We start from the raw sequence: 9987 nt of genomic DNA, 5'->3' as shown, positions 1-9987 counted from the left end.
AGTAGATAGCAAATTAAATCAGAGTCTGAAAGATATATTGTATGAAACATTCGAAAGTCCTGATAGCGTCGAAATTCCAAAAGGCTGGTCACGCTATACAAGTACGTTTGGAAAAAAGTGGATCGTGTTTTCGACGTTCGATGTAAAAGGACAATCTAATAACTTGCAACCCATGATCCGAAAATCCGTATTGGTGTCTGAAGATGATTCTGTTCACATTTCGGCCCATGGAAAAACTGTCTCTCCATCTAATTAGCTGCAATCGATTCGAGCGGTAGAGACTCTAACAGATCTGAGCATTATATTAACTACTCTCTCGCGTATGAACATTTGTAGCGGACTGATCATGTTACAAATTGTACATTCAGTGCGAAGCAATATCGTCTACCAAGATAATTTTGAAATATGGAGACATAAAGACTGTCCTGTCGTTTGCATGAGGAAGCAATGTATACGCTGTGAAAGACTAAACAAGTCGTTACAAAAAAGGAACCGAAGACTCATACAGAATAATACTAGGCCGAGACGGTTAGAACAGGGAGCAAGTAATGAACACGTGGAAGAAAATATTATCGCTGTTCGTAAAATAGTTCGAAGGGAGAGGGCTGCGCATCGTCGAACAAAGGAAAGAATTCAAAAACTGCAAACAACAACCTCTGAAATACAAAAGAAACTTCGCAAGTTGAGCGAGAAATCCATCAGAGACTAAATTACCAAATTTAATTTTTAACCAGCACAGAAATTAGCCATTGAAGCAATGATCGCTGCGGCAGAGAAAAAAGGCGCTAAACGAAACAGATATACTGAAAATTGGATAATGATGTTTATGATGATGCACATACGTTCACCTACTCATTACCGATTTCTACTAAAAAATGACGTTCTACCATTGCCATCGCCACGATCTATTCGGCGCTACATGTCAATAATCGACGCTAAATATGGTTTCAACAAAAATTTTTTTGAGTTATTTGAACGACAAATGAACACCAAGAAGGCTATACAGAGAAATGGAATTATACTGATCGACGAAATTTCACTGCGAGAATCCATTGCTGTATGTTCGACCAATTTAACGTTCAAAGGATTAACAGATTTTGGGGAGGATGGCACGAAAGCCGAAAACGTGAATGAATTGGCAAATCACGGACTCGTGTTCATGTTTTAGTCATTGGCGGATACATATGAGCAACCAATACATACGAAAGGACCAGTCAAAAGAACGGAACTAGCAAAACTTCTTCTTAAAGCTATAGTCAGCTAGGAAGATGCTGGAGCCTACATTCACGCAGTTATTTCCGATGGTGCTTTGACAGATTTGGATGTAACAGCAAAAAAAGATAATTGTAAACCTTGGTTTATTCATCCGTGCGGCGAATTATGAAAAATGTTCGTTTTTTCCGACACTCCAAACCTGATAAAAAACATACGCAACAGGCTGCACAATAATAAAAAGCTCAAGGTAGGTTGCTCATTAGAACTGCTCTTACACCGTTCTCGCAAACGCTTCTGTATTTTCTTAATTGGTCAGAATTATGCTTGAAGATAAAAGGTAATGGAATAAGTCCAATAAAATGGGAACATTTTACTTCCTTATTCGAAGAAGACACGAAGCTTCCAACGAAGTTAAGAGTGTGTCCAAAAATAACACGAAATCACCTGATTCTCAACACATCTACAAAGATGCGAGTACGATTAGCAACTCAAGTAAGCTGGATTTACATTTACATTACCTCTTCATGTGTCTTTTATGTCCATCGGTCTTGGCAGATTCGTTTTATTATATAATTTTGAACATTGATCTTTACAGGCTTTTAGCGAATCCATGGTTAATGGCTTGACTTTTTATAGAAAGCGTGGCACACCTGGTCTCGAGGATTGTGAAGAAACCATCAAATTTTGCCAGCGCATAAATGTGTAACGTATGAGTACGCTAGCTGATGTGTGTTTCTTCTGTGTGTGTATGAGTGTAGATGCGCCCCCACTCCGCATATACCTATTATGTATCGCTCGATCCCCACCTAATAGAATCTAAATAATACCGGTCAAACGAATTGTCGTTCCTTTCACCAACTAACCAGCGAACAAGTAGCAAGTGTCTTCGAAAATATAATAGATAATACGCTCTGGGTGATAGGGCCATAAAATAAATCCACATCTATATTATAAAATTCAGCTAGACAATTGAGGAAAATATGATCGGACACGGCGACAATTTGGCTAGATAAAACACCGGTGGACCACATCAATAAACTACCTACATCAATAAACACTCACCTACATCGATATCAACGATTCAATAACTAATAGGTATATATTTAATTATTGAGTATAGAAAATAAATTGAGTGTGTGTTTAGAATATGGACTAAAAACTTTTATAAGTGTGACTGTGGGATGGCTGGCCTCATATTATTAATTAATTGGATCTAATGTACGACTTATTTAACCGATAATGAGTTCGCTTAGTATAATCATTCGCAATATCGTCTTGATATAATTTGGTTTGATCATACCGAAAAATTAAATCTTTTGGTCATATTGTTATTAGAATTTTCAAAAATTTGTGTAGTTATTTGTTCTTAATAAAGGGAACAATTACAAATAATATGTTTGATGCTTTAAATCGAAAAGTTCCAAACGAAGGAGTGACTGTGGAAGGTTCTGACTTGGAGGCAAGTATCTAGTGTATTGTTATTTTTATATATTAAAACACTGAAATCTGTTTAGGTGCTGAAATCTTCTTTACTTTGGCTAAACGAATGGAAGTCCAACAGGGTCGAAGGCTCAGTAACCAAGAATGAATTCCTAAGCGATAGCACTGCGGAAGGGCTTCGTGTTACTTTGCAGGCGACTATTGAAATGTGCACTTACATGCGAGAAAAATTTCAATTCGAATACCTTTTAACCGAAAAAATTAATCAAGATACATTGGAGGTATAATCATTGCAACCTTGATGCTTTGTTCCAATAACATTTCCTATTTACTTTTTACATTTCCTGTTTACTTCAGCAATTATTTGGCACTATTCAGCAAGCAGCTGGTTCAAATGACCACCCTGCTACGCCGATATTTCTTCAATTATACAAACTGCTCTCCAGTTAAAGTATCTTGAAACCTCCAGAGTTCGGAAATTGCACAGTTACTGAGCCAAAAACTCCAAATTTTATAGTCACTGTTTCTGATTTGAAAAATATCTACAAGTCGGAGAAAATGAATAAAGTCACGGAAATTAAAGCCAAACTTGATTCGTTAATCAAACAAGAAGAATGGGAAGAAGTCCCAATTACTGATCACGATTACGCCCTTGTATCAGTTGTCGATTGTCTTGAATACTCGAAAAAAAAAAGTGTTGCAAAGAGAAAACTAGTTAAATTGTATAAACTGTGACAGAATTGAAATTTCTTAAGATAGCCTCAACGCCAGACGAGACACCTGTTAGAATTTATGGATTACAGGCTGTCCTAAGGCGCGTGCGAGGATCATTACTTCCGAAGATCCCCGTCACGTGGCGCAAGTAGAAAAGCGTGTGATGAGATTCGCAGTCGTGTCGCGCTAATAGGAAGGCGTAAAAAGAAACTCTCTCGTAGAAGGGCTCATAGGAAAGAGCTGGAGAGAGACAAAAGGAAACTCGTGGGATTAATCGATCTAGATATACAAAAGCGACATAGACATATTGTACCAGAGGATAACCGTTGACCAATTCACTATGCAAGGACTATATACTAATTAAATTGGAATAAGGAAAATAAACTGTAAGTAAATTTATAATTGATCAAATGCTATTATTCTTGCAATTTCCTCGGGTCACCCAATTCGAACCTCTTCTCTAATTGACTAGCCGTTGCACATTGAACATTTTGTGGTAGGATTTATTGGTTTGCCCATAAACCAATTTGCGCTCAACCTAAAAAGGAGCCCAATTTTAGAGCCCTAGCAGCCCCTGACCCAGGCCGCGCTAGGTGAAGGCTGAATAAACGTGGTAATTTAGAAAAGAAGAAGGAAGCCTGCCTCATTTAGCGCCCAACGTGGGGCACGATTGGGGATTTTCATAAGTAAAATCAGAAATAGCAATTTGAAAATTTAATTGAGAAAATTACTGAATAATTTTGTTCAAAGTTCATCGACTATTCCGTCTTTGTAAATGCTGTGTGCTTGGTCAATGTCATGTGTCGTGTCAGTGTAGCGCCCGAACGTGGCAAAAGTAAACATTAGTTCTAAGAATCTAAAGTCAACAGAAGATAAAGTCGAGTAATAGAATCTATGCGAGTCTTTGAAATAAAATGAAAATAAGTCGAAATTTGTAAGAATATCGTATGAGTCACGTTATTTATTTTGTACTAGTCATTTATGTAGAATGAAGTTAATGATTATTTATTGAAATTATTTATTGAAATTATCGGAATAGTTATTGAAATTATTATTGAAATTGTTTCTTAAAATTATTTATCGAAATTGTCTGAAGGAATGGTTGCTGAATGTAAATTATTGAAAGTAGCTGAGGAAATTTCGACGGTAACAATTATATTGAAATGTGTAAGCTATCCGCCCGACAAAGGTCCCTGTCGAACGGTAGAAATTCACGTTGAAAAGAGGCTATGAATGCCAATATAAACTGTCGATAAAGGTCTTGCCCCTGTCGTACAGTAATGTAGAGATTTGAAAAGAAGAAATCCGTTTGATAAAGGTCTTGCCCCTGTCGTACGGATCAAATAAGGAATATTATATAGGGTTGCGATGTTTGAAATTAATCATTTGACAAAGGTATAGCCCTGTGGTGTTGAGCTTTGACGAGTGATAGGATAACGGAAGCCCTTATGTCAAGAGCTCAAATCTTGAGAACACCTAGAGTATATAGGTCTTGCCCTGATACCTAGAGGAATTGTTGAATTATTATTTTGAGATTTATCAAGCAATAGGGTAATGAAGCCATACGTTGCGGAGTCCAAAATATAAGTAGATCACTAAAACATATAGGTCTTGTCCTAATGCCCAGTGAGAATTACTAGTGTGTTTAGATCTTGCTCTGACACCTAATGAAATTGCTGTCGAAGCAGTTAAGCTAGAGTATTTGGATCTTGTTCTGATACCCAGTGAAATTAAGGGAACCGTTGGAGAACGCGGAAGTTGATTTAGTCTCCAATAGGTAAAATTAGTAATCAATACAGGCCGTGTCCTGTTTGTTGAAATTTAAGAAACGGTAATCAAATTACTCATAGCATCTGACTAGGTAGTATCTCGTTCCGAAGTTTAGTTCAGAATCGCTCTTAATCAGGGTAAGGTGTTTGAGTGTACCCTCATCCACTTATTGAATTTTAATAATGTTGTAAACCATAATATAGATTTGGAAACGCGCCTACGTCAGAAGCGACGGAATGGCCACGTTGCGACGCGGCACATTCCACTCGCCAATATTATGGAAACAAAGGAAACACATCACCGACACCATGGCGAAATATAGAAACAATCCTTGGTTATTGTATCTCTAAAAATTCCATAATTAAGATTATAAAAAGCGGACGGCCTGTCGGCACGTCAGACGAAGTAGAGAGCTACGAGTGAAGCGTTACTACGGTAACTTAGTCGAAGTACTAACCTCCAGCCTCGTGATTTCGTACTCACCACGTTTACGGTTTATTTCTAATAATGTATTCTAACGTAACTTGTTTTGTTTCAAATAAATCTTTTACTTGTTATCGAGAGTTAAGTTCCAACTTTTTACTCGGACAACGAATCCCAAAGTACCTGACTCCCAAGAACCCTTTCCGGCAGTCAAATCCGTGAACCCTGTATTTGGGCTCACAACAATAACAACTGGAAAGTCAAATTAATTTAGATTTAAATTACCAGGCTAGATTTTGGCACGGTGTAAGGACGAATTCGACACAATGACTACAATATCTCGCTCACCACCAAAAAGATCACCTAATAAGAACCAAAGGTTGGATGAGACTCAAACGACCTCGCGTCGAGACCCAATAGTAACCGCGAATGTACCAACCACTGCTAGTAGAGGTAGGGGTACTAGAACGCCAACACCTGAATTCCCTCAACGAGTGTCACCAATAGGCGATCCGGTTAACGTTCTTTCTCACCGGTTAGAGTATATCGAGCAACGAATGAGTCAACTCGAATCAAATAGAGACTCACGATTAGCTTTTGTCGAAAACGTGGTAGGGTCAATTAAAAGTTCTATGGAAGCCTTGACATCTCAGTCCAGCTAACTTTTGAATTCACCACCTTACGTACAAGCCACAAATAATCAAGACGACTTCGGGTCTGAAGGTGGAGACGTCGCTGCTGGTTATACACCGGACGTCTCAAGCAATGAGGAAAGAGACACTCGATCAAACGAAAGAAATGCACCTAGACGCCATAAAAGAATAACCAGGCGAAGGGAATCAACTAACGTTATGGCGGCAGCAGCCACCAGACCATTACATACAAATAACGAAAATTCTTCACGGCATGATTGGTCGCGCCTAATGAACCCCCTTAATGCCTATCGAGACCCGGTTCCATCCCGTACCGTGCGATTCCAAGGTAGTAGGGCCTCAACCACCGTAAACAACTCAAACAATGAACAACCATACGATACAATCGATTCGTCGATCGGTGTGTCCGTTGAATTAGACTATATTCCAAACTTTTTCTACTCCTAATCGTTTGATAGTCGTTCGATAGTATTTGATAGTCTTGTAAAAACGTTTGGTAGTCAATAGTTTTTTCAGAAGAGCCAAATCGATGTACGATGTGAAGTTGACTGTCGTTTCCTTGCTTCTTGTCCATAATCAGCTTTTTCAGTCAATAGTTAGTAGGGCCTCAACCACCGTAAACAACTCAAACAATGAACAACCATACGATACAATCGATTCGTCGATCGGTGTGTCCGTTGAATTAGACTATATTCCAAACTTTTTCTACTCCTAATCGTTTGATAGTCGTTCGATAGTATTTGATAGTCTTGTAAAAACGTTTGGTAGTCAATAGTTTTTTCAGAAGAGCCAAATCGATGTACGATGTGAAGTTGACTGTCGTTTCCTTGCTTCTTGTCCATAATCAGCTTTTTCAAGACACGTAATAAGCCAGGTATTAGGCATTTCTATAATTACATAATAGTCGTAAGGGGGGTGGGGTAAGGTTTTAAATTTTGTTTTGCATTTTTTTTCTGAATGTACAACATTTCGAGAATATTGTGTCAAAATTTCAAATAAATCGGAGCAAAACTAACGAAGATACATTGCTTCAAGCGACCGGCCCTCATGCTCGATTTTTATACCTGTCTGGCAGCTTCGCGTCGCACCTACGTGGAAACTGTTTCAAGTCCCTTTGTAATCTCCAAATTACTTTTTTATTTTATGGGTCTTTGTAGGTATGTAAACTGACTTTGTATACATTGTATATTTACGGTATATCGTGTACAAATCACTTTGCAGGCACACTTTCTGCCGAGCGGTTGTGTACAGAGACGCTAAAATTTTATCGTATTTTTCCGTTCGTTTGTAGTTGTATTTTCGCTCGATTTGTATTGTGTCGTGATAAATTTGTTTATTTATTTGCAAAATGCCAAAAAAAGTGACGAGACAAGATCGGCAGAACCGTGGCGGTATTTTGGGTCGACCGAGGAAAAAAAAACTTTCCCAAAACGCAGAAATGTCGATGTGGAAGCGTCCAGCGCATCGCATAAAAAATAAAACTGAGTACTATAGACAGTGTAGAGCAAGATTTAGAGAAACATTATAGAATTATAGACTTCCTTTTAGTATTTTCAACTATATCTACATTAGTGAAGTGCGTTAATTGTGATGGGAAAATGTCTTTTCGTACATGCAAAACGGAAGGTTCAGCTTTCGAAATCAAAGTGTCATGTGAAAAATGCAAAGAGCCTCGGTATGTTCCGTCTAGTGAAAGAGAAAAGAAGGGTCAAGGCAGTCGCATTATGAAGTGAATCATCGTTTTGCTTTCGTCATGCGTGTGTTAGGCCTAGGTTTAGCTGGATGTGATAAGTTTTGCGGTTTGACGGATTTAGCGGAGTCTTTCTTATCAAAACCAAGCTATAACACGCATGTACAGAAGATACATACATAAAGATTTTTTAATTAATTTAAGATAAAGATTTTTTGCTGCTGCTGTAAAAGAAGAGAAAGAGGAAACATGCAACGCAAATAACGTACAAGATACTAACGAATTAACCGTATCAGGCGACGGAACGTGGAAGAAACGTGGATTCACTTCGCTATTCGGTGTCGCTTCTTTGATCGGTTACTATACGAGAAAGGTTTTTGATGTGTTTGTCAAGAGTTCTTACTGCCACCAATGTAAAACTTGGGAAAATAAGCTAGACACCAGCGAATTCGAAGAATGGCGTAAAGAACACGTCAACAGCGGAAACTGTAAAACAAATCATGTTGGTTCATGAGGCAACATGGAAGTAGACGCCATCATAAAGATGGTCAAACGCTCCTTAGAATATTTTGAAGTGATGTTTAAAAATTATATAGGAGATGGCGACTCGAAAACCTATAGTGGTGTGGTAAATGCTAAACCGTATGGTAAAGATTTCACAATAAATAAGAAACAGTGCATAGGACATGTGCAGAAAAGAAAGGGCACTCGTTTACGTCAACTAGTAAAAACATCTGTGGTCGATAGTGAAACTGAAACAGGATAAAAAATAAAAAGGAAAAGTCTCTTTGGAAAAGGTAAACTCACTGCAAAAATGATCGACAAATTGACCGTATATTATGGACTGGCTATCCGACGCAATCACGAGTATATAAAAAAAAAAATGAAAAATGCGATTTGATCGACATACTATCACTACTGCTCGACAGACGAGAATCCGCAGCACGACAAAGGCCCGAGCGGTAAGGATTCTTGGAGTGAATGGCAAAAAACGGCAGCTGCAAACACTCTGGATTCATTCAAACACAGCTACAGTGCCCTTCCTACAGATGTTACACAAGCCATAAAGCCAATCTACGAAGATTTGAGCAAGAACACACCTTTGCAGCGGTGTCTTGGAGGTTTTACGCAGAATAACAACGAGTCTTAATCAACTTATTTGGAAAATCGCTCCAAAATCAGTGAGCGGTACTGCAATCGTTGTTGAAATTACAGTAAATGCAGCAGCATGCACTTTCAATGAAGGATCTTTTGTTCTGTTATCCTTCTTGAATGAAATGGGCATCTCTACAGGCCCAAGTGCTCACCAATGGGCGCGCGCATCTGACGAACTACGAATAACCAGAGCGGACGAACAAGCTAGCTGTACGTACAAGTAAAGAGGGTAGAATCCAACGTAGGCAAGAGCAAAAAGATGCATTGGACATCCTGAATGACTGTGTTTCACTGTACGGAGCTGGCATTGATGATTCTGTGTAAGTATAAAAAATTATACCTTTTATTGATGCTTAATTTTGGATTTTCGAGTATAAAAAACTTTAAATCGATTTTCTCGCAAACAACATTTTTGAAGTTCGTGAACATCATAATTCAAAATCTATTTGACCGATCCTTTTTATATTTTGTACACTATTTCTATACATAAATCAACAGGTAGTCAGAGGGAGTTTTTCTTCTTTACCATTTTTTTCCATTTTATAATAACAAATTCAACGGAATTTTGTAGCAAAAATCGCGTTTTTCATTTCAAAATACTGTCAAAACTGAACAAATCGAAAGAAAAAAAAACTCCCTCTGAGTACCTAGGGAAACATACCACCTTTTAAACGCATTTCGACTTTTTTATTTCAGATGATCCGGTAACGAGTTATGAAGTTTACCGCATAACAACTTTTTTTCGAGGCGCCTCCGGAGATTCGCTGTCACGAACTTATTTATTGATATTTTTGATTGAAATTTTTTTCAAAAATACTTCAGATGTTATACTATAACGTGTATATGATGTAAATAACCCAATATTATTCATATCTCAAAAAAAAAATCATCTTCCTTTATTTCGTCTTTAAAACCTTACCCCCCCCC

At 38.0% G+C, this 9987-nt stretch overlaps 1 long non-coding RNA gene across 4 annotated transcripts; it reads left to right on the top strand.

The window, feature by feature from the left end:
- The first annotated feature begins 267 nt into the window (after positions 1-267).
- LOC112494125 lies at positions 268-5375 on the top strand. 4 transcript variants are annotated; one of them, XR_003059274.1, is made up of 5 exons: positions 268-1462; positions 1532-1707; positions 1811-2310; positions 2730-2936; positions 3013-5375. It is a non-coding gene; the product is annotated as an uncharacterized LOC112494125 (long non-coding RNA). The 4 variants fall into 4 exon arrangements; XR_003059273.1 differs by having other exon boundaries at positions 2730-3755; positions 5343-5370; XR_003059275.1 differs by having other exon boundaries at positions 1546-1707; positions 2730-5375.
- Positions 5376-9987: the final 4612 nt, after the last annotated feature.

The sequence above is a fragment of the Cephus cinctus genome, unplaced genomic scaffold (assembly GCF_000341935.2).
Source record: "Cephus cinctus unplaced genomic scaffold, Ccin1 Ccin1_scaffold0300, whole genome shotgun sequence".
In the NCBI taxonomy this organism is placed as follows: domain Eukaryota; kingdom Metazoa; phylum Arthropoda; class Insecta; order Hymenoptera; family Cephidae; genus Cephus; species Cephus cinctus.
The sequence above is the reverse complement of the archived record's forward strand: the minus strand, read 5'-3'. Positions and strand labels throughout refer to the sequence as shown.